The sequence below is a fragment of the Columba livia genome, chromosome 1 (assembly GCF_036013475.1).
Source record: "Columba livia isolate bColLiv1 breed racing homer chromosome 1, bColLiv1.pat.W.v2, whole genome shotgun sequence".
Classification (NCBI taxonomy): Eukaryota; Metazoa; Chordata; class Aves; order Columbiformes; family Columbidae; genus Columba; species Columba livia.
Genome location: NC_088602.1, coordinates 80,653,200 through 80,679,082, shown reverse-complemented (window position 1 = coordinate 80,679,082; position 25,883 = coordinate 80,653,200). Strand labels below are relative to the sequence as shown.

The following is a 25,883-nucleotide window of genomic DNA, read 5'->3' as shown; positions in this document are numbered from 1 at the left end:
TGCTTCGTGCAGGCTCAGAAGGGAAAATGTGACATTTCATCTGTCTTTCTGCTCCTTCTTTCAGGACCTGCCAGGTGCCAGTTAAGTCTTTGCCATAAAACATTTGTCCTCAAGCTTGTCTGTTTTATGACCGGCAACCCATAGCTGCTGGGACCATTCCAGTATCAAGAGACTAGGAACTCCAACATGCAGGAGACCAAACAATATCTTCTTTTCAGCTGCATTCATGTTGGCAAAGTGGATATTTTTAGCTATTGTTCTGCTGTATATGCAAAGGGGTAAGAATCTAATGAGGGACAGGGTGCATCAGACTTGCTAATCAGGTCTGCTGTCCACATTTGCCAGAGCTGCTGCTTCATGATAGCATAAACGGTTCTGCTAGCCATTATGTGTGTGTGTAACAGAAGTGGCTGGGACTGTGTTTGCATTTTCTTTGTAATATGGCTAGAACTGTTTTAGAGTGAATTGCAGATCAGCCTACCTTCCCAGGCATCAGTTTGGTTCACAGTGTTAGTCTGGTGTATGCAACCTTGAATCCTTTCAAGGGAAGCTCAGCTGGAAGTTCTCCTCCTGGTATGCACCAAATGTGCTCCAACACTCATGGAGGACAGCGGGGTGCAACACAATGACTGGTTCACAATAGCACAAGGGCATCCTGTGCATGCCAAGCATGCACATGCCATTTGAAAATTTACAAACTAATGCAAGCTCCTGCAATGTTCGTATCGACTCCTTTATGGTGTGCTAAGATCCATAAGACATATGCTCCTTCACATCTGCAGTCAGTCATACAGCCTTCTCTTTGTTCAAGATCCTCTCCCTTCTTTAACTGCTTTATCTTCAGTTGCTGAATCATTTTGTCTTCTATCACTGCTTTGAAGAATTATAGCTCCTTTCTTCCTGCTTGTTGTGGAAATGGCAACAGATCTCCCTTTATTCTCACGGAAGTTCCAGAAATGTGCTGCTATGACAATGACACCAGCCTGAGTCCTGAAGGGCCAAAACTTTTTTTCATGGCGTGATAACTTGTTTCATTGTTAGCAATCCAAGCAATCCACTAACCCTGTGACTGTAATCACATACACAGTGACCAGCAAAGTTATACATTTCATTGAAGAAGGTGAAGTCCCTTGTATTTAAGACAGGGCACAAAAGTCTCCCTTTGGAAGTGGCAATGTAACTGTGTCCATTCTACAGATAATTTGTACAGGTGGTCAGGTGAGAAAACACATCTGGGCCGGTCAGTCTTTTGAGTACCCCCACTGTTGGTGATGGGCTCACTGTGTAGGACACTCAGAAAGGCAGCACTCCGGAGCCAATTCAGATCCCTGCTCCTGAGCCCCACAGAAGATGTCTACAGAAGCTTATCTGGAGACTCCTCATCATGGCATACATCAGGACACCCTCTTCTTCTTTCATCCAGGGCAAGAGCACTAATTCTGTGTTCAGTTTTATAGAGGGTGTGTAAGGCAGAGTAGATGGGGTGAAAAGGAATACCTAAGGCCATTGCTGGAGTTAAGATGCTGGTCACAGAGCTGCAGCAAGTCACTCTCACAGTCCGACTCTTAGGGCTGTCATTATTTGCTTGAAGATCTATTTGCACACTACTCAGCTGCTGTCTGTTATAGACCAGGGTGATGTGGTCTCAGAGAGCCATGGCCACTGTCTTGAATGCAAGTTTGAGTTTCCAGGATTTTACCTGGTGAAGGAGAATTAGAAATGACAGATCACAGCTAAGGGCTCTGTCCTTTCACAGCTGAAAGTCCTGTACCTATAATGGTTGCCTCAGATCTAGACAACATTACAGTCCCACGTCTCTGGCTCTTTGACTCAGCTCAGAGCTTTGGGTTAACTAGTGACAAAGTGGTTGCTGTGGTTAGCTGTAATTGAACATGTCTTTAGCTTGGAGAAGAGGAGACTGAGGGGTGACCTCATTAATGTTTACAGATATATAAAGGGTGAGTGTCACGAGGATGGAGCCAGGCTCTTCTTGGTGATAACCAGGGGTAGGACAAGGGGTAATGGGTACAAACTGGAATACAAGAGGTTCCACTTAAATTTGAGAAGAAACTTCTTCTTGGTAAGGGTGACAGAACACTGGAACAGGCTGCCCAGGGAGGTTATAGAATCTCCTACTCTGGAGGCATTCAAGACCTGCCTGGACACATTCCTGTGTAACCTCATCTAGATGTTCCTGCTCCAGCAGGGGGATTGGACTAGATGATGTTTCGAGGTCCCTTCCAATTCCTAACATTCTATGATTCTGTGATGTCTTATTCCTTTCTCCTTTTGCAGGATGATCCTTCTCTGTTCACTCACAGTATTGTCCCACAGTAGCAGAGGTAAGATTTCATCTACCCTTACAAAGCCTTTGTTTGGACATTAAATGAATCTAGAGTAAGAAAGGAGACTGGGAAAAAGGCATCAGAAAATGATGACAGGAAGAGAAATAAGGATTGTGGTTGCATGTGAGACTTTACAGGCAATAACAGGAGGAGCAGTGACATGCTTCAGTCTTCAGCATGAAACAAGCAAGAAGATCACACAAGGTTTCCTAGACTTGCCTATATAGGGACCTGTATCCAAGAAAACCAAGACTGGGATTGCTTTACTGTGAGCATCCTCTGTGTGTGGATTTTTGGCCCATTGGAACAGCCTAATCTGGTCTGAAGTGCACACCAAGACATATATGCTGCAAATGTAAAGTTGTTATCACCTACTAGTCTATGAATATGCTCCTATTTCACCAAACTACTTGAACTGGGCATTAAGTAACTTGTTTTTAGGTCCTTCTCTTTAAGGTTCTTTTAGGGAGACCTGGCTAGTCCCAGAGAATGGCACATGGAATGACTGATTCCAGACTCATACCTATCACATGGCTTTCTCTATCTCACCCATAGCCCCCTCTGGCCCATTATATATTGAGCGCATAAAATTTGCCATTTTCCATACTTTTCACATATCCATACTAATTTTCATGATGGACCTTCAAGTGGGATGCTTTTAGTTTTTCAGTTTTGAGTGGCACTGCTTTAAAATTCATGGCAGCAAGCTGAGCTGGTGCATCCTCCTGTAAGTGGCCAGGAAGGCTTTCGCAGTTATGAACAACTCTTCCTTTCCCCTGCACACTTGTGGTTCTGGGGTAGTTTGAGGCATGAGCCTCCTGGCCCGGCCTAGCATTCTCTGATAACGAGATATTTTAGCTGTTTTGAGGTATGTTAATAATTGATACTTCTTTGCAATGTGCCAGAGATGACAACCTTTTGCATTTGTGTTCTGATAACATGATGCTTCAGGTTATGCCTGCGGCGGGGCATGCCAAGAGGATGTGCCAGGATGCAAGACCTGTTAGTGTCATAGGACAGTGCTTTACAGCAGGATAAAACCCCGGTGCAGACCTGTCTATACTGGCCATCTGAGCAGTGCCGTGGCACCATGCCTGGGTTTTAGCTGGTGAGAGGAACCTATTTTTTCTCCAGCAGGGATCCCACAGGAGTGCAGTGAGGCTGGTCACAGCAACAAAGCACTGAAATGAAACAGAGAGTAATCTGAATTGACAGTGTAAGTTCAACCAATGTGTCTACTAGCTGTGACCCAGGGGGATTTATCTGAGACATGCAGATGGTGCAAATGCCATGAACATAAGAGTAAGTTAAACGTGATAGTTGACTCTTAATTTCTAATTTCATGTGCCTCTGTATAATTATTTTCATCAAGAAAGTTCATTGTAATCTCAGCAATGAATGTCCTGAATTTCAGCCAAGTTTGTTTTCTGTTATTGAAACAATCCATTAATTCCATTAATTTCATTTCCCCTCCTCACCCCACAATGCTGTAAACATATCAATGTTTACAACAAGCCAGGTATATTGAGAAGGTCTTGATTGTATCTCTTTTAGTGTAGAAAATTGTCCTCAGTCCTCTATTTTTATTATGAAACTTGAAAATCCTATCTATATTAATTGTAGGGTTGTTCCAGATATAAATATAATGCTGATTGTACTGTTGAAATATTATGTTCAACATCTCAAACAGCCATTGCACTAGTCAGTCTTTTCAAATGAGGAACAGTGCTCGTGTGAAAGTAAATTGTGAACAACACTCAAAAACGTTAACGTATGTGACGCAACTTAAAGCAATAACTGTGGCCTTGGACTCATAGGCAATCATTCACTTGGACTACAAAGCAATCATTTTGTCCAAGAAGAGAGAAAAATAGAGTGGAGCAACAATTTGTTCCTAAAAAAAATGGATTCAGTTAATCAGTTTATAGTTACTATCTGATTTATTTGTGTAATAACATGACTGACAATTTATAGCCTTTTCCAATAAATCTCAAAGCCATGATTTGCTACAGTGATAAGGCACTTATTTTATAAAGATGACCTTTAATCTCTCTGATGATTGATTAATCAGTATATCATAAATAGAGTTGTGAGAGGTGAAGAAAGATTTGCTTGATGATGACCAGTCTTCTGTTCCTAAAGATCTCTGCAGGTGTGTCCAGCACACAGAGAGCTTCATTAAAGACAGTGGAGTGAAAGCGGTACAGGACATAGCACCGAGAGAAGATAAAAACAATATGATTGCTTAATATTTGTTCATTGAAAAAAGCCACAAGGAACAAAAATAATCCTCCAGTCATAAAGAGTTAACCTGTTTCTTTACAACACATCCTTAATATGAGAGAGATGGATGGTTAACCCCTGGACAGCATAGCTGTAGCTGTGGTTTCAGCATCCTCTTAACATTCCCCAGCCTGAGGTGCTGAGTAGGTTCTTTATCCCATTTGGTAAATACTGTTTTCAGCTGTCCTACTTAATGACTAGAGAGAGAGAGAGAGATTACCAGAGCTTCTCCTACTTGTCTTTTTCTCCACTTCTGCTCCCTAGCCATACAGTTGGAAGAATGAATAGCAGGTAAGTATTCCTTATTCTCCTGTCTGTTCAGCTAAATATGCAGGATCATCTCGCACTCTCTGGAGTTGTGTTTTCCTGACACGGCTTAGCAGATGTAATTGCTTGTCATATGTGAAAAGGGGTTTCCCCCTCCCTTACATCCAGCTCTCCCCGGTCAGGCTCACCCTCCTGCTGTTTCTCCTTAGCATGGTGTGGCACTCAGGTGAAATTTCAGTAACTATTCCTAAAAGAAAGGGAGGGAAACACTTGGGGCAGGGGGAGCAAGTGAATTTGTTTGGGTTTTTTTCACTCAGTTAGCAACAACTCATGTACCTAGCGACTGGGTGAATGTCAGAGCCAGGACAAGGGAGATTGGGGTGGGGTGGTAAGAGTCCTTTCCGTGGAGGTGAGCTTTCATTTGGCTCAGTTGCAGGTCTGAGACTACATCCACAGAGCCTCTAAGATGCTGTAACTGTGGATCCTTTGCTCCTTGGTTGCATCCCCCTTGCTTTCCTTGTGTCTATGGTCGCACTGTCAGCTGTGCTGGCATGGGTGCCCAGGACCAGCTCTTGTCCAAGCACAGAGGGGAATGCAGAAAGGAGCAAAAGGCTCTGGAGAGGTGTGTGATTGTTTTATGGACTTGAGTTTGAATAAAAGGTGCAAGTGGCTGAAGTCCAAAATCTTTGACCCTTTTAAATGTTGTTTTTTGTTGTTTGTTTGTTTTTTGTCAAAAGTTGGTTTATCACTTCCAAACTTTATATTATATATTTTTTCATTAAGAACTACTGAAATTGAATAAAAATACATACCACCTTATTTTTACTTGATTTATAGAACTGTAAATACTGTATCACAGGTGATACAGTGAGGAACCAAGACCAGGGTGTATTAAAATGTTACTCATAAGTGAAAGCTGAGGAAAGCCTGGTGATAGCTTGGGAGATGATCGATGATGTTATTCCAGGGCACTCTCCTGTCCCTGGATTGCAATCTCTTTATGTGAGTCATGCAAGTGGCAGATTTGATAATTCTTCTACCCCTTAGACATGTAATTTCTACATGGGTAATTTCTAGAAGCAGTGCCATAATAAGACCTCCTAGAAAGAAGGGAGAAAAAGTGCAAATTGCTGACCTGGGAAAGGGGACAGTCAGAGTAAGGGTACATGCCATGAGGGAAAGCAGGGCACAGAGAGGCAGTAAGACCCAACCATGACGTGGTCCATGCTTTCCTCTTTCAAAAAGTCCAGCAGGCCATTTAGACCTCTGCAACATCATCAGTGAGTCTGTGGGGTGTCTGACCATTTTTCTTTCTAAGCTTAAAATATTTTTGCTACTCAGCATTCAAATGGGGCAGATTGATTTTGATGGCACAATCTTCTCAGGTTCTGCTGGCTTTACAGAGACTCATTCAGTAGCATCTGAGTCTCTCTGAAGCTTTATTCATGCATGTCCTAGCAAGCAGTTCTACGTAGTGATTTGTTGGATCGGGTTCTCTGTCAGAGGCTAGAAGAAGTAACAATATCCTTTTTCTACTCATGATTTCCACAGGCATTTAAAATCTTGTTATTTCACTACTACATATATTACCTGGGAGAATCATAAATATCTCTCAAAGAGTTTTGGATTAAAAAGGAATACAGAGATTTTGTTAAACATCACAGACAGTTTGATTGTTATGAATGGCAATGTGGTTATATTTATTTTCCAAAAGCACCCTCTACAATAGTTGTGTACCATTTTGTGATTTACATGTGCTAGAAGACTGAATTTGATCTGAAGAAACCTGAATCTCAGACTTTGGGTTGACAAAGTCCAATATCTGAAACTCAGTAAAGCAAGCAGGGTTGGCCTGAAATACAGTGATTTTTGCAACTCCACCTTCTCTCCAGCAGAGCGAATGTTTCTACCATATAATTAACTCTGAATTTCTCCTTGTGTAGCCTGTATTTTTAGTGAAAAGAAATAATATTATTGTCAGTTCCATCAAACAGACACTGCCATAGGCTCAACAATGCAATGGAGCAAAGCATTAAGAGATGACAGAATTGCTTTATTTTGAGGCTTAGAAGGAGGAGGAAATCATCAAGTCACTGGGATTTTTTTAAATGCATGTATTAAGTTGGCTGGCAGAAAATTTCAACAGGGACGCCAAGCCAGGCAAAAGGCCTAGCCTGTAACCTCTAATCTTATGGAGCTGAACCCTATTATTTGCCATTAAAATTAGATGTTACTGAGTTGTAGCAGATGTCTTCAGTGGACACATTTTTATTATTGAAGAAGTTTAGGTAAATGGAAACTGAGCCCCAAATTTTATTTTGTACATTATGGGACTGCTGTGCTTTGTGGTTGAAGCTGGCATTTTAAACATGAATTATAAAAGCTTTTTGAAACCACACAGTAATTGATGCCTCAGCAGTTCTGCTGAATCATAATAAGAACACAGGCTGGCACGAAAAAAAAAAATGGTTGCAATAACTAGTTACTCAATACACTGGCTCATTTTTTGCACAATGACTGACATTAGTTAGTGGGTCCATGTTGTGCATCTCTGTGGAAGTATTCTAATTAACTGTTCTGAAGAAACAAAGAAGGGGGTAAGAGGAAAGCCTTCCCAAAGATCTCTAATAAAATCCATCTGGAAGATGCATGGTGGTATATGAAACATCTTTATGAATATGCACCAGCACAGGTGTTTGAATAAAATCGAGAGGGATTAAGACAATCTCTGTATTTGTAACAGTTCAACAAAAAAAAGGTCAGAAACCACAGGAAAACTTGCTTTAATGAAGCCATTTAAGCTAGGATATTACATTAGTGTGAAACTGCCCTCTTCAACTTGAAGTGTCTAATATGAATCTGAATATATTAATCTCCTGCACCATATGCATATGGTTGTATGTGCCTCTAGCACTGGATTAGAGACCCTGGCTTCAAGAGTGCAGTGATATTCTTTTTCCAATTTAACAATACTATTCAAAGGCACTAGACAGTAAAATGAACTTAATCATTTCAATAACATTCCTCTCTCCCTGAAGGTACAAGGGGAATAGACGCTTAGATATATGGATCATGTTTGCTTTATGAACTTTTCAGGAAAGCGTTTGCTGTTTCTCCCAATGCCTTAGGACATGCAGTTTCCATGATGGTAGAGGTAAAGGCATAATTAAAGAAAAGAGGGTGTTTTTGGTGTTCTGCTTTCTGAGCATGCTTCAGTGTGATAGCAAGGGTAATGAGATATCTGGACGTCATGAGCCCTGAATGATACTGTGAATGTTGTTGAAAATCAACTTTTTTATTCCTTTAGAACTATTTCTGTTGCCTTCATGACCAATTTAAAATACAAGACAGACTGCAAAATATGATGCTCTATATGGCACATAATTCTCAGTAGTATTTAAAAATAGAGTAAAATAATAAAACTTTCATAAAAGGGGAAAAATATCTTGGCTTTACTTTCAAAAACCTGTTACCATGGAAGTCAATAAAATAAGTTAGTGAGGTTATTTGTGAAGTAAATCAACATGAATGAAGTGAGGAATGTTGACCTAGGACCTAGGAAAGGATTTCTATATTTTCTTCTGTAGTCTCCTGGACCAATCAAGGATGCAGTCCCTGCATGTGATCGTCTTACGTTACTCTGGCAGTGTAATCAAAATCATCATTTTGCACACTGACACAATTAATTGTTGTCCACATTGCCATGGTGGATAGAACAGAAAAATAATGTATTTTCCATCCTCAATTATCTTCACTAAGCAAGCACTTTATGCAGAAGGATATGCCACTTCTGTGATGCTTTAGGAAAACAGTATCTGCTGGTTTTAAATTGAAAACCATTTCTGACTTGGAAGGGGTTGTAAAGGATGTATTTGTCAGGGAGCATATTTCAGTATGCTTAAAATGGCTTTAGGAAACATTTATTCTCTGAAGAGTTTATGAGCGATGGCTGTGTAAACACATATTAGATATAATCCGCCTTTTTTCTCTGTGTCTTGTACATGGTACCGTGCACTTGCTGGTGGTGTTTTTAAATAGACTTAACGCATCAATCCATGACCTGAAGAAATCACAGTTTGAAGAATGTATTCCTAAAAGCTTCCATGTTTTTTTTTTTTCCAGCTTTATTAGTCAGCCTCATAAAAGATTTTGTCTCTCCTTATGAAATGGCCCATTCATTAAAGACTGAAGTTTGATTTATGGTAGCATTGTATTATTTTCTCCGATAGCAGGAAATAAATAACTTTGCAAGACTTAGGAGTGTTTTATGCAGTACACACATTTTGTGGCTGGATAAAAAGCGGGACAAGGCAAGTGCATTGCCTTAACTTTTGGATACAAGAGGAGACACTGACTGTGGCCTTCCTTTTCCATATGGAACAGAAAGACAGAAAGGAACTAAGAGCAGTGCTGCTCTTCCAGAGGGCATCAGCATTTGAAAACTTGCACTCTTTCAGCTATTACCTCTTTAATTCCACTGGGAGCTGTACATTGAAGAGTGTCTGGCATAAGGAAGTTGAAGTTGGCTCACACTGAATGAAGAAGACCTCTGTCAAAGCCTTTGGCTATAACCATTTGATGATTTTGTCTTCTGAAAAGTTAGTAGCTGGGTAGGCAAGAGGCAGCTCCAGGATCTGTCTCCCTGTTGGTGGCCAAAGTCCTTGCCTTTACTTTCCTGAACTGGTTCTTGGTGTCCAAGAGCAAAAAAGGAGCAGAGACCTGTCAGCTCAGCTCTGCCGAGAGAGAGAACTCCCCTTCCTCTGCTGCTGTATCTTCCCCTGTCTTATCCAAGAGGGACTGTTGGATAAACACAATGCAGAGAATTAAAAGTGCTGCTGACCAATTGAGTTAGAGCATCTTGGGTTCCAAAGAGCTGAACTGTGATTGGACATGAGGGGAAACTGGGGCAGCGAAAGAGGACAGGTAGGTGACTACGGGAAGGATCTTGGAGCTTTCAGAGGTTTACTGGGGCTGTGGGGAAGGATACACAAGGGGGTGATGTCTTCCAGCTCCTAAAGTTAAAAATGAGACAACTATCTCCTTTCTCCCATGCAGTCCCAGTCCTTCTCGTTCTTAAACAAGCCTTTATAGATTTCTGCTTTCTCCTGCGGTAAAGAAATGGGAGGGTTGGTAGAGCGCTTATTGAATTTGGAGATCTTAGGCAATGAAAAAGGCGTATGGCGTTTGGCATAGTAGTGTCTTCTGTGGCCTGAGTGTGGCCAAGAAATACCAGATGCGTTACTATTCCTGGAATGCTGTAGTGCAACGTACAGCTTGGCTGAAAAGGCTGCATCTCTACATGGACCAAGCTTCTTTCCAGGTGCTTCTTTCTTAATGGGCTTGAGTATTGAGATGTTCCTTTCCTTCTCAGATTAATTCTACATATGATCATGATTTGCTTTCACTGGATGTAGGTTAAGGCCTTTGTCATGTCTAAGTCCAGATTAATTCACTAGCCTAAATTTACATTATATTAATTAAAGAAAAAATTGACCATTACAGTAGAGTCTAGATACCTTTCTGCAGTGGGGAAAAAAAACAGAGGGCTATTCTCATTGTGCAGAAGATTTTATTTGCACTTAAATAGCCTAATTTCTTTAGAATATTTGTCTTTTTAATTTATTTTTTTTATTTTATTTTTAACTATTTTCGTTTCACTTTTTAAAAGAGTAGTTTTAATTGTGATTTTAACAATAAATAACTATAAACCACTGATGGACAGGCACTGTGTTCACCGAGATATTTTAAACCTCTGTTTTGATTAATCATTTAAAATTAAATAACAGCACTCCTTTTTGCCATCAGCTGAAGTATGGTATTTACATACAATTATTTCTGCAGTCATATAATTAGTGGTTCAACAGTGCAGATATTCAAAGAGGGAGACTTAAAGTTGAACATACAGCCCTAAATTTGTCATTTTCTGACTTTTCAGTCCTTGACTTAGTAACCTGAATGCTCATCTTCTAAGGTATGTTTCATGGGGAATATGCTTAAATTTTCTGTTTCATGACCTAGTTCCTTTGTTCTGAAGATTCAGTGCCGAGGTAAACTGTCAGAGCCCTGACAGCTGGAACTATAACAGAAATGCTGGCACTTTTTAAGCTTATCTCATAGATTAACTCCTCAAAGCACTTGCACACTTGAATGGCAGATCCTTCCAGGTTCCACTTCATCATAGTCAATGCTTTGATTTTCACCAGGCAGAGGTTGCTCAGAATTCATTTGTTCTCTGCTACGTTTTTCAATACATAAAGCAGAATTTCTAGCTAATTCTTTCTGGAAATGTGTTTTTTCCTGGCTAGAAATTGACAGAATTGTAGCCCTGGCTCATGTGGCACCCTGGTAGGAAATGTAGTGAGGCAGCTGAAAATTTCGATAGCTCTGAAGGTTGCTTCCGTAGGTTTAACATTAGTTACTCTAAGGTAATTGATGAATTGTTTTTCTAGGCCAGGGCTAAAGGCAGGGAAACAAAGTCTTAGTTGTGAAATACTTGTATGTATGTCCTTATGAAGTGCATACCACATACTCAACTGCTGCATGTTGTCATAGCCTGTGAAATCCAACGACCAATGGGAATTTCCTTATAGCTAAGCATCTATCCTGTGGTCTAAAGTAATTAATGAAGTGCTTTGTGTAATATGAAATTAATGTAAGTAAGGGAAAGCTTATGTTGCCTGCCCACCGTGCCAAATCTACAAAGGATACACTATTTGCTCAAGTGCTGCTTTCATTTTAGGAAGTAAAAAACCCCAAAATAATAATAATAATAATATAATATAATATAATAATAATAATAATAATAATAATAATAATAATAATAATAATAATAATAATAATAATAATAATAATAATAAACATTTCTCCATGCCTCCAAAACTGAGCAATTTGGATGTGATTAGGTGCAAGGTGAACAATGCACTCCTAAAAACTGAACAATAGCAGTTCCTACCTCAGCAAAGGTTGAGTACCATGGTAAATGTGCATTTCAGTGTAACACACTGGTTGTGATTTCTGTTTGAACTGGATAAGTTACCTTATTACTGAACTAGAGAAGAAGCTCTTTAGTCTTTTCCTGTTTTGATTTTCCCTCTGTCCACCAGCTTTTCTCTCAGCCTTTCAACCCAGATAATTCTCTAACCAGGAATGAATACATTACTCTGCTGAAATTTGAACAGAAGGCTAATTCCTAATCAAAATAGGCACTAATTTCTTCTGTAGCAAATTATCATAATTCATTGCAAATTTACTCTCCTTGAGCTATGCCAACATGTTGTATGAATTTCAGCACTTGCAGCCAGCTTTTTATATACATCTAACCAAATAATATACTATTGTTTTTTTATTATTTCTTCTGCATATTTTAGTGAAAGAAAGCCTCAAAGACTTAGTAAATAAATATTACTGCTGCTACTGTTACAATGAAAATAAATGTTTGAACTTTTGTTGGGTTCTTATACCAATAACTGATTGTTCCATTAGAAAAAAAAATCACCTGAAAATGCAGAGAAACTAAATAACATGACACATTGTTTATCTCTTTCTTGCTTAAAAACATCATCCACAGGGAATACAGACTTTTCAGGAAAAAGATACTGCAGAGTACCAGCAGAGATCTTTATTCCTATACCCAGTGGGTATTATTTTACAAGCCCTGCAAAGATGACATTTGATATTGTGAAAAAGACATACCCATCAGCTACCCTGGGAAGCTGGGCCTGCCAGTTACTGTGCTTATCTGTTTTACATAGCTTTTGTGGTCTTCTAGGTGTCATCACATGTATGCCTACACGTATACTGTCTTCAAACACCTCTTCCCAGATACAATTGTGTTTTATAGTACCATCTGTTCAAAGGATCGATTTCATAGATTTATAATAATGCCATCAGGCAAATAGCTTTGCAAATTGCAAATATGGTTAAAATATACACAAAAGATACAAACATTAAACACAGCAATTATGGTGTTGGTTTTTTTTTTTTTCTTTCAGTCCTGAAATGTGTGTGTCTGAATACAATTGCTTTTTGCTGTTCCTGAGGTGTAGAGCATATCTGTATGCAAACAGGTTTTGGAACATTTTGTTAATCATGGTTTTTATTCTTTTGTTTGCTGGTTTCTCTTGCAAGATAGAAATCTCTAGTTCAATATAGCGTTTCTTGCGAAAGCATTGATTATACTATAAATGGAATAATTGAAATTATAAAATATGTGAAATCTAATTACCTGCAGCCAAAGTGTCTTCTCCAAGTATTTTAGCATTGAGGCTGGTTTAGTTATGGGACTTTATTTTTTAGGAGGAAATAACTGCAAAAACGGGAAAACCATATATGCCAGAAGTTAAAAACCTCTTGAAATGAGATACCTAAAACTGAACTTCTGCCCTCCTACATTTACAATATGTTAAAATAAAATATTTTCCAGTAGGATGTTCATACAATGTTGTTGATTTGTTTGCTATTCAGTCCTGGTTTTGTAAATCTCCAGAACAAAATCTATAACATGTACAGCTACCTGAAAATCCGGGAAATGATGTTCATGGTAAAAGGAGAGGATGGTGGGATATTTCCTAAATCCAACCATGGGTGCCAAATGACAAAACATCAAGACTGTATTCCACTTGACAATAAGGTGATCTTTAATGCTATAATTAAAAACGAGAGTTACTTTCATTAAATACAGAACCCCCATTGTGCCGATTATCCTCATAATGCTTTGCATAATGCTTGTGAATCTATAATGCTTAAAGATGTTCAGTGAACTAAAAGGTACTGTCATAATCTGTCTAGAAATGAGATAAATTTTCAATACTAATAAATAAATGCTAGGCAAGGTAGGAACAAACTTGAAAAAACTCAGGTTTTTGCACAATATGGGAGAATCAGTGATGCACTGGATAGCAACAGTTATGAGCTTTCTAGATAACTGATAGGAAAATCCTTGTTAGCTGTTCACCTATAATGAAGGTGAATATTTACTATTTAAGGAGAACCAAAGCCTTTCACAAAACGATTTTCCCATGCTACAGGCACAGAGAAATTTTGCAGGAAGAAGAAATCAGAGATTTATTGTGTTTTTCTGGTTTAGTAATATTTTTTTTCACCCCTGCCTGTGTTTTAGGCTTCTTACTACATCTTTTGGTGAAGAGACTGCAATATCTTTTGTTTTTTTTAAGCTGAATCAAAATACTGTGTTAGATTTATACCTACGCAGTACTTACATATCCAGCAGATCAGGCTTCCTTCATTGAGGAATTCCTTAATTCATTGTCTCATCATAATGGCTTTAATTTCTTCTTCTTGTATGATGCAGGAATACAGCCAGGCATGAGGATTTGAACCCAGGACACAAAGCATGCAGCTGGTTCCTGGATGACGGAAAAATCCTCCTGGAATATTAGTGGCTTCAATAAGAGAAGCCATTGGGTGACATGTGAATTTACGGTGGGTTTAAGCCTTTCTGCTTTGTGCTGTCGGAAGTGCTCATGCCAATAAGCATTTTGGGATGTCACCAAAAATTTCCCTGCTCACCTTCGAACTTATGCCAGCCAAGCTGCCATAAGAGACCCAGGGTATCATCTTTACAATGAGTGATTAGCAAGGTACCAGCAGATAGGGAGCTCTTTAGGAAAGAACAACAGTTTCACCAGTGTAACGATGCTTGAACGATCATAGAGACTGTCTCATTCAGTATTTTGTGCTGCATATCACACAGTCCCAAACCGTGAAGGGAGAGAGGTGACCATAACTAGAACTTGTTCAGAAAACAGTGAGCAGGAAAAGGAGTCTTAGGATAGTGCAAGAAGAACAATATTGCAAAACTGAGCAAAAATAATATTTAGGTAATAAAGACATCTCCAGTGGTGAGCTGGGAGTGACCACAGTAACAAATGTTATGGTAGCATTTATCGCTGTGGCACCCAGTGAGCTGCAGATTTTATTCCTGTCACAAATGAGAGCTGGAGGTGGGTGGGGGAAAGCTGTAACCTGACTCACAGCTGTCATGTCTGTGACCATGGCTGCCAACATGCTGTCCCCTCTCAAGTCAGATAAGACAAGATCCCTTCTCTTGGCTCACTCTCCAGTTTCTGCTGCTAGCAGGCCCATAGCCAGCTTGTGTTCCTGTAACTTGCAGGATAAATCTTCCCATCATCCCTACCATTGCCTTGTACTCTCCAGTAATTTCTTTAGGCATATGTGGTTTTGCCTAATCTGCACTGCCTAAAGCCCTTTGTGTTCTTTTTTTACTGCAATCGAAAGGAGCCTGGACCCAGAAGATGCCAAAAGACATAAGTTTCCCTTGTATGTGGTGTAAACTGAGTGTGCTCATCATCTCCAAAGATGCTTAACACACTTCTAAGATGAGACTCTGGGTACCTATTTATCCAATCCTAGTTCTCACAGGGCAAAAGGCTGCATTTCATTTTTATTTATGATTAATGCTGTATTTCAAAATTAATTTTCTCCAGCAACAGTGACTTTTGAGACTATAAGTAATGCCCTCCATCCTAGAATCAAGCTTACTATGTTAACTGTTTCAAACTCGACAGAATTTGAAGCAGCCTAAATCCGCCTCATCAACAGAAGTTACTAAAACTTAAGGAAATTGTTGTGGATGCCTTTTTCTTTAAAATTAATATCTGGTTTAATTATTTATTTGTAATAGCATCTTCCACCACACATTTTTCCCTCTGCTTCAGTGTTTTGTTTGTTTGTTTGTTGTTGTTTTTTTGGGTTATTTTTTGTGGTTTTTTTTTTTAATGAGAAAACACCAGCAATATTAACCCATGGCTATCAGCATTTTGTGACATACTACTGTTTAAGGTCATCTACAGGAAAATAAGATAATTTGATAATTTGCACACAGTACAATAAGGGTTGGTACATGTTGACCATGGGTACAGTCTGTATACATAGCTATGAGAGCAGAGGTGTTTGTATGTGTGTGTCTCTATATGTGTGCGTGAAGTTGTCCGTAAATACTAGCACCCTTACTTCATCTACATAATATTTTATGTGTGTGTTTGTACAAATGTCTCTGTGTATTTCTCATTGTGATGTGACAATAACAGCTTTAAAATAGCAGAACTGCAACTATCTGGTCCTAGAATATACCATGTGCTGGATTATCTATGTTGCAAGTACACAAATGCACTGTAGCAGCATACCAGAATATCTCCAGGAAGGAACCCCATTTTACTTCTCTGAGTACCTAAATAAATTACAAAAAATTTAAAATACAATTAATGGAATATGTAAGAGAAGTGCCTACAAAGCGTGGCAGATCTCAAGGAAATGTGGATGTTTTTAGTACTGTCACCCATCACAATAATGAGTGCCAAAACTCCTTTGAAAATTAGCTGTCTGTGATTAGGCAGGTTTCAGAGTGCAGGTTGTTTCTGTATCTGATTCTGAGATATATTAATATGAATGTTATGCTAATTTGTCTGCTTTTGACCTAGAGCTTATCTCAAAGATTCAAGAGGATATTGCCTCATTAACTAACTCACTCACAAAGTAAAACTACCTTCACCTTCTCACTTCATTAGATGAAATTGTGACTTCCCCTCTTTTGGGGAAGAGTGAATAAACAAGAGTCCTTCAAGATATGTTGCTTATTTCAACCTCAAGTATAGTTATCTTGTGCATACATAACAGAGGTATTGAAATTAGTATTCAGCTTCAATTCTCTCCAGTATAACTGATAGTGTTTTGATGAGTTTTAGAGTTTCTGTTCTGTCTGGGAATTTTAGTGATGAGGTAAGGCAGACAGACAGCAGCTTGGTTTTCATAAGCTTGGTTGACCTTGCAGGACACAGAAGCATGAAGTGTTTGTTGTGAAACCGCATAAATGTTCCTAATAAGCAAAGAGTATGCATAAAGCAAGAGAAAAAACACAGACACCCTTATAAATATCCCATACTGACCAGGAATTCACATTATTACATTTCTGCTGGACAAAATCATCCCACTCAATATGTACAATGTCACATTTATTTTTCATATTGTAAGTTTGATTTCTGTATTTTCTTAACATTGCAGAGAGGACATCCCCACCCTTCCCCCAAATCAATAGGATAATTTAGCTGGATTGTGTTAAAATTCTCTGTCCTACCCGCCCCTACATGTAGCTTGGGGCATGTTCACTGCAGAGGTCTGAAAAGTGGAATTTGTACCCATACTCTGATCTAAATTTGTAGAAAATTAAGATGTGTTGAATACAATGAGTCTAGCTTCAACCTTGCAATTTTTTATTAAAAACTAGAGGAATAAATAAATACTAGAGGAATATAAAATATTTTACATATTGTCATTATCTCCTCTTAACTTTTCTTGGAGTCTTACATTTAGATGCAAATTTAATTAAAAAAACCCAACCCATCAGGCTCCTTCAGTGTTTTTCCACAACCATTAAAAATAAAGTGTGCAAGAGACCTTGTAAAAGATTTTTTTATCTTTTTGGCCCCACTGTAGGTCTGTTCAAATACTGCACAACCAGACTGGTTCCTTTTCTTGACTTCTAGCCTATCCAATATCCACAGTGATCTCCCAATCTTTCTCAAGGCAACTCTTTCCAGCACTGGAGATGCACTCCTATTTTGATTAAGTTCTTGCAACAGTCACAGAAATCCAGGGACTCTAAGTGCAGCCCTGGTCCCTAAACTCCGTAATGATTGCTTATATCATCTGATTTAGCCCAAAGAAGATTACAATGATTCCTTCTGCCTAGCTGAGATATACTGCTTTGCTGAAGTATGTCCCTGACCCCTTCCGCTGATCTGTAAAATGAAGGCTAATAGCCCTTTTAACTGTTACCCTACCTAGCATAACTGGAAAGGCTGCACTTCTTCATATGTTTCAAGTGGTTTGATGTGCCTTTTTTTTTCTTTTCCCCTTTTAATCTGAGTAAAACACCTTCATTCAATCTTCTGAAAGTAATGTTGCATCTGTGCTCCAATCCCAGCAAATATGACTTTATTTTTTTCCTTCTTATTGCAGTGCAGCTAACACGAGTAGTTTGGGTAGGAATGTCTCATAGAGTCCTATGCTTGCCTTCAGCCAGGGGATGTTCCCAAGTTACAGAAATGTCCTACTGCTACCCAGGGAGCGGTAGGATGCTCCTGCTAGGCAACTCATCCATCTGTGGAGAGGTTGTTCAGGAAAGGTTCGGGGGCAAACCTCTGTGCAAGAGTTTAAACTCATTTGAAAACATCCATGTATTTGTTTGAACCAGTGGATCGAATACCTGCTACTCCCAGTCCTGCATTACTCAAACATCCTGGGGATGCTGGATCAGAAATGTGCCTCATGCCCAGCAGTAACACAAATTTCTCGTCAATACTTTAAAGATTGCATTTTTCCTGAGATTACTCATGAATAATTCAGTCACTGGGAGATCTGTGTAGGTGCTCCTGAGAGAAAGTGTGTTGCCCTGCTTTACCCTGAGGGCAAATGCAGACCTACATAAAGCTACTGTATAGAAAGACTAATATTTTCTGATTCTGTAAAACCTGGCCTTTATTCTATGGAGGGGTCTTAGTAGTGTAGCAAAGTAAATGGTTGAAGGTCATTGTATGAATGATAAATATCATGCCATATAGATAGCAGCAGAACCCCCTGATAGAACTGGAGCAGTGCTTATCTATGCACACTACAATGTTGTTGTTTATATTTGGGATAAAAACTAAATTACTTGTATATCCTCTTGGCTATCCCTTCGTTCATATGCTCACATATTTCCCATGGATTTTATGGCACGGAACAACAACACTCAGAGATAAGAGTATATAAATTTTAGAGCTACTGGAGAAACTATTTGCATACATTTTTTCTTTTAAAATTTTATTTGATTTTTTTACTTTTTATTGTTACTGTGTGTTAAGGTAATGTAAAGCAGAAATGCAGATAGTTTAACAAATTAATAATAAAATTAAGAAAAACAGCCAACCAACAAACAAAACTGAAACAAAACACAATAAGTAGGCAATATAAAATCCAAGGCATAGTCCTGGCTTGGCAGCAGTCAGATAGTGTTTCTGTCTCTGATATTATGGTGGAATCTGCCAGTGCAGCCAGGGGTAATATTTGCTAAGAAGTCAGTCAGATGTCAGCTTTAGCTTCTTAAAACTACTGTATGTGCTGCTGATAATGATGGCACAAATCCGATTCTCTTTTTCATTATTTACAGTACACAAAAACTTGTACTGTTTTAAATGATCTATCCACCATACAATATTTGTGTTAACATATTCTGGTATCCAAATTTTAGAATGATACCTCAATTAATGGGATGCTAATTTCAGAAGACTGGGGAGTGGAGGGGGTGGGCAAAGGTGGTGATTGATGCAGGGAATCACTTGTGTTTCTCTTAGCAAAGTCACAATGCCTGGTACTTGTTATCCTCCTATTTCGTGTTGGTGCTTTGCAGTATGTTCTAAGGAGCAGACATTGTTTACTATAGGAACTTGAATGTCTTTATTGACAAATAGCAGGAGACAGACCCTCAGGAAGAGTGGCTTCATTAGCATGCAGCTTCTACTATTTTTCAAGAATATGTTTTAGTCTTTACACTTTTTTTTGGAACACTAAAATGTTGATAGTAAATGACAGTGGGAATAAGTGCAGCTGGCAGGATAAAACTGATGGTTTAAAAAGCCTCAATCTGTTTTCTTGATCTGTTTTCACCATGTGTGATATAGTCTTAAAAGCTATACATTTTAAAAGATGGATGCAGTACTTATAGTAGTGATTTTTAGATTTCCTTTTGCCAAACAACAGCAAAGAATTTTATATCACACGGTTTACAAGCAAGGTATCACAAAGTTCTTTTCCAAAGAACTGCTACTGGGTGAGGACAGAAGCAGCGTGAACGTGACTGCATTGGTAACTGCTTCATTTTAAATCCTCAGCTTCATTTTTAGAGCCACATTTTGTGTAGACTTTTTATGAGCGCAAGATGTCAGAGGAGAAATAGGATGTAAAGAGTGCCAGAAGAGGTGTTCCCTCACTTTTGCGGACAGTTAATAGCCCTTGTACTCAGCATGGAGATGGAATTGCTTCCACATTTTTCCCTGGGGTGAGTTCCACTGGCCGAGGACAGTAGGGGCAGTGTAGGGGTACGCTGTGCAGCACCCCCATGGCACACTACGCTTTCCTCAGGCAGAATTCATGCCCTCCAGCAGAGTGCTGGAGAGGTTGTAGCAGTGGGACTGGGCCCATAAGCTATGGCTGATTCTGTAATACTGCATTCATGTATCTGATGCATAGATGAAGTACTTAGGGACCTGGTTTAGTGTTGGTGTTAGGTTAATGGTTGGACTTGGTGATCTTGAGGGTCTCTTCCAACCAAAATGATTCTATGATTCTATGATTTATTTCACCCCTCACTTTGTATCACTGAGGACTCCCTGGCTCCTCTCTTCCCTGTCAAGGATTGTTGATGAAGAAGTTACTGTTACGGTCTTTTCTGATTGGTTAAAATCACACTGAGAAGTGATAAAAATCTGTTTTGCACCAGGAGTTAATAATTCCTCATTAATGGGACCTGTAGACTACTACCTGTGAGCAGCTACTTGAATACCTTCCAGACCAGTTCCTGTCCCTGTCTCTGACAGCTAAATTAAAACAAAGTCCTCCTTGCAGCCTCTTCCAATGGATTTGCATTAAATGCAAGAAGATATCACCCCAGGACACGGAGACTATTCACCTTGTCTCTTTATTAGTTCCCAGCCTAGTTTACTTCTTTCTAAGGCCTTATTAGGAGCCTCTCACTCCTTCTTTTCCACATGTCCTCAGAGCTGCTTGCCTTCTTCTCTTCAGTCAGTTTATTACAACTCTCTGAACCCATAAATATAAATACAGTACCATAATAGCCATTAATGTTAAAATGGACATCCAATCCCTGCATTAATCTAAGTTCCAAGCAAGACAATGAGATCAAGAAGGGGTAAATTTAACATAGTTTTGGAACACTGTTCTGTATTTATTCCTAAAAAAAGTATATGATATGTCTTTTTGCCTTTCTACACATAATGGAAAGGTTTCCAGAGTACACCATCATATAGTGATTTTGTCCTTAGTTTGAAAACAGAAAAATACTTACAAGACTGCTGATTCAAACTCGAATTTTATCAGTGTTAAGAAAAATGAGAAGTGATTGAAATGAAACAGATGTGCAGCTATATAGTGCAGTAAAAAATAGGCTACAGCTTTTTTAGAGGAAGAGTATTTGCTACTACATTCTATTTTATGAATTTAGAATGAAGACAGGGAGTACTTTCAAGTGTGATCTTTTCACACTGGAGATACACCACTGGATTAGTAATCTAAGGACAACAACTTTCTCACAGTTTTTTTTTTTTTGTTTTTTTTTTATTTATTAACCTAAGGTTTAATAGTAAATGCTGAAAAATTGAAAAAAATAAATGAAAACTGTCTCATGCAGACCTTTGAAAGTGCCTGCTCAAAAGAATTGCCTAGTTTTATATGAAATAAGGACAATGGTTTGCTTGCAATTGTGCATTCAGGCTACTCAAAGCTATTATTATAAAGCCAGGCCTGAAACCTGGTCTGTGAGTTAAGTAATATTCCCACTTTTCTTAGAGGACTATAAAACATTATGCATAGCTTCAATTGCATAGAACCATAAATTAATTTACATTATTAGGAAAAGAAACATAACAATTTTCTTTCGGTATCAGGAAGATGATGGTCAAAAAGATAGGATCCTATTTACTTCTTTTATAGGTTGTAGTTTATGAAATGTAGCTATATACAAAGTTTACATTGTCAGGGGCCTGACACACTGCTTGTCATAGTTAATGAAAGACTGATCACTGAGGTTAGGATCACCAATTAAATCTGTAAGAATCATGCCATTGTTGCTAAGATTGAAGTTGGCAATTTCAAAAAGCAAATACCTTGTCATTTCAGTATTATTGATTAAAATTATAGCAAACTATAACAAGCCCTGTAGGTACATCTACAGTAAAAAAATGAAGGCTGCTTGGCATGTAGCTCTAGTATGGAATTAAATATATGATATTAAGATCTGTAACATTTCTCTGATTATTTTTAGATGTCTTTTTCTTTTAATCTCTGTTTTTAAATCCTGGTAGCAGTCAATGAGTTATGAGAACATGTTAGCTCAGGTATAAATTTATAGTTACATAGGTAGGAATAGTTACAGTGATAGTTTTCTCACTGATATTTTATCCATCTGATACATTGAAGTTGGGACATAGTCGTACTTATTGATATTGTAACAGTAAGATGTATCAGCTATATTAATATATTTACCTTAAGATACTTCTGTTGATGTTATATCAGTATAATATAATGACAGAGGTAGTGATTTTGTCTAAATTTTGAGTTTTCTGGAGGACGGTGATTCTGTTTGATAATGAGGCTTCCTGAGCTTTGAAATGTTTTTTTGTAATTTTGCATGGAATTGAACATTTTGACCATTTGTGATAAATACAAAATTGTGCTGAAATGTCCCTCTCTTTATGTGAAGTAAAACAAGTTTCTCAACATAGGTTATATACTTACATGTGAACACACTTCCTCTTTCTTTTATAAAGAAAAAAATAATTACTCAGTTAAATCAAATCTGTTTCAGAACAACAATGATGAATGATAATTTTTGGGAAAAAGATAACATAATTTTCTGACTGCTTTCCAACCTCTGTTTTTCCTGTTTATCTGATAATGGCTAAATATGTTCCTCTACTTGCTGTTCTGCTTTAATTCAGCCTACTTCTTGTCCAGCAATTTGGACTTCCTGGATTCTTGCTTGGTAGTCTCTGATTTAAGAAAAAAAACCAAAACGTAACAAAGCCCTTTACTTCAGACTGCCACTTTCTGTATGTTTATATATTTGTGTAAGGTAGCCACAAATAGTATTTTTAAAATTTTTAGGTTCTCATGGAGCAGGTAGTGACATGATAGTATTTTGCTTGTTAGCACAGGACAAACTGATATAATATAAATGTGTTTATTTAGATGTTACTGATTTGTGATATTCCATCTGCTAATAATGCATTTGTTTACAGCAAGTTTTTCCATTAATCTTTAACCTATTAGTGGGTTTTGAGAATTTTTGGCATGTGGGCAGTTAATCCAGAGGTCTCATGCTAACAGCTGGGACACTGAAGTGTCTATGCAGCCTAAAGACAATTTCCAGACATTTCATTTCTTTCTCATATACTGAAGTGGAAAAAATAATTCTTTGTGGCCAGTCATGAGAATGTCTTTGACATGAACCACTTTCTGAGTACTCAAGGACATAATAATATGGATAATGATAAATATCAAGTGTTCTTCAAGGGCTGGCACCCTGCCTTATCAACACATCTGCCAAGATCAGACTTCTTAATATTAAGAGAAAATAGTCTATTTATAGAGTACAGAGATCTCAGGCTTTCTGCAAGCAAATCTTGCCATTCTGAGATGAACGAACAAAAACGAATAGAGAACATTACAAATGCAGAACTGTTGTCCTTCTGGTTGTGCATAAGTTACATCTCAGATGTTCATGGGGAATGACATTTGATGTAGCTGCTCAAATCAGTGCAAATGGGAGAAGGCCCTTCGTGTATGGATACAACTTTTTGCTCTGTCCCTAGGGTATGAATTCCACATATTTTCTTTCACTTTTTGACTAAAAGGAATTCCAAAACTCTTCTACGTTCATTCATCAATGCAGGCCAGATGACTCTGCTATCTAAAAGTCTGTCTTTTCGAAATGGAAAACCATAGTTTATTAATTGTAGTTTAAATTGAATTCAGTCATGATCCCTCCATTCAATGTTACTTGCTGCAATCAGTTCTTTTCTGGCCTTGTTGCTTACCAAAACCTCATCTAAAAATAGCATAAAATCATCACTTGCTGACTCAGTAGGGATTTGGTGAATAAATCTGTTTACTATTATATCCTTAAATAGCTACACTTCGTAGTTGTATTTAGCATTTATTTTTTTTCAGTTTATATTAATTGTCTTAATTCTTTTACTTTCACATTATACTTTCTAGTGCATATAACCTCTGATATTTATGTTGTAATTAAGATTTTTAGAATTGAATTTTGCATTTTTCTTGAAAATTACGTGTTAAAACCAAGATTTGATTGCTGATGCTTATCAGTGATGAAACAGATATCCTAAAAACTCAGAAGCAGACAAGCACCGTGAAAAAAGCAGTGTTTACTGCCCTTAAACAATTAAAACTAAGTCTTATAAAGCTTGATGATAGTTCCGTTTTTTCAGTACCTGCTCTTCTGTCTTATACTAGTATTTCATTTTGTTGCTTCATTTACACTACCCATTAGTTTACAAGCAGTTCGGATGTTTCTCACTGTCCATACGAATTTCTCTGTTCCATCTCATTGATACTCCTTTATTCGTTTCTGAATCTTTATTTACCTGTTATTTTTCTTTTGGATACTAAAGACAGATGGAGATTTGCCTGAAATTTTTAATTACCTACTTCCTCTACCACTTTGTTTCTTTTTATTATTTAAACCTCATTAAATGCTATTTATTTGGATAATTTATTTTTTTATTTGTTACTTGGCATTCGTGCATAGGTGCATTTGTTGGCATTTCAGATGGAGACCTGGACTCTTGGGATATGGGTTTTTTAATGAACAGCCTGTATGAATATACGGTAAGCACATGCTAAAAATAAATCACTTGAATGCATTTCAAACTCAGTCTTATTATTATTATTTCCTCCAAGAGCCTTCCCCCCCTTTTTTTTTTTTCCAGTCAGACTGACTTTACACTCACTCCGTCACTCAGAGTACCTACTATTAAATTATTGCATTTTCTTCCTAAATTGTTAAGGCTAGAGCTCCATTTGATGTTTGAACAAATGGTCTTTGGAATTAAGAAGATTTAAACGAAGATTTCTTTATATTCAATCCTGGCCACCATGGAGGCAAACTAAGTGATACACACTTTCTGTAACGTAAGACCTCAGAGAAGAATGTACAGGTAATTAGTACAAAGGAAAATAATTTTAAGTTCATATGATCATGCTTTAATGCACCAGTTCTCCACAAAATCCTTGCCTTGCCTCTCCTCTTCTTTCTTCTTTTGTTTTGCTTTTTCCCTTTTCTTGCTTTTTGTATTTACACTGAAGACCAACCTTAAGTGCAACACTGGAGGCTGCTTATGTCTATTATTTCAGCACATGTTGGTATATTTTGTTGTGCAGAAAACACAGAAATGAATTAGCTGTGAATTTCTTTTCTTTTTTTTTTTTTTTTTAATGAATGAGTAAAACTATGAAAGAACTAATGGATGTCCTGCTTTTAAGACTGTATTGAAAAGTACATGGCACAAGATATATTTTGCCTGTGGCCTCAAATACTTGAAAAAAAAAAAGCACCTTAAGATACACTTTATTTTTAAAAACCATGCATTTGGGATTCTCTTTATATGACTGCTACCTACTAGGCTCTTTTGTTTCAATGTGGGGACTGCAAAGACATTTTTTAAAGAATCTGAATGTAAATTTAAGATATTTATTCATATTTATCTTATTGTGGCCTGAGTTATGATTTCCAAAAATGTTTTCAGTCTTTGAGGTAGTCAGAGGTATTAACATATTTATAATGTTGGAAGTATGAGGAAAAATAAGCCATAACATTGTGGAGAGCATGCAGAGCATGAGCTATTGTTGTTAAGAAAACAGTTCACGTGATTCTGTTTTCTGATCTTTACCTTTTCCAACAGGTGAGATAGTTTTCTACACTGAGCATTGTTAGAGCAGTAGTATCCCAAGGCAGTTGGTTCAAGATGAGACATCATAAAATCTGGAAGATATAAAGAGAAAAATGACTGAGGAATTTAAATCACAAAGGTTTGTTGGTAGTTGTAGCTGAACTTGTTCAAAGTAATGTCAGATGTAAAATCTGAGCAGTATGTCCAGACAGAACATTCAAACAACAAGACTGAATATTTACTTTGTGCTCTGTGTTAAGGATAA

General features: G+C 37.9%; 1 long non-coding RNA gene across 2 annotated transcripts in view; it reads right to left on the bottom strand.

The window, feature by feature from the left end:
• LOC135579578 (uncharacterized) overlaps positions 1 to 25,883 on the bottom strand; it is a 177,678-nt gene that overhangs the window by 14,016 nt on the left and 137,779 nt on the right. Inside the window, exon 2 of one of the 2 annotated variants that reach the window (XR_010472976.1) lies at positions 25,619 to 25,710. This is a non-coding gene — a long non-coding RNA (uncharacterized LOC135579578). Of the gene's footprint in view, positions 1 to 25,096; positions 25,711 to 25,883 lie in introns of those variants that run through there. The other variant, XR_010472975.1, reaches the window with a different exon arrangement.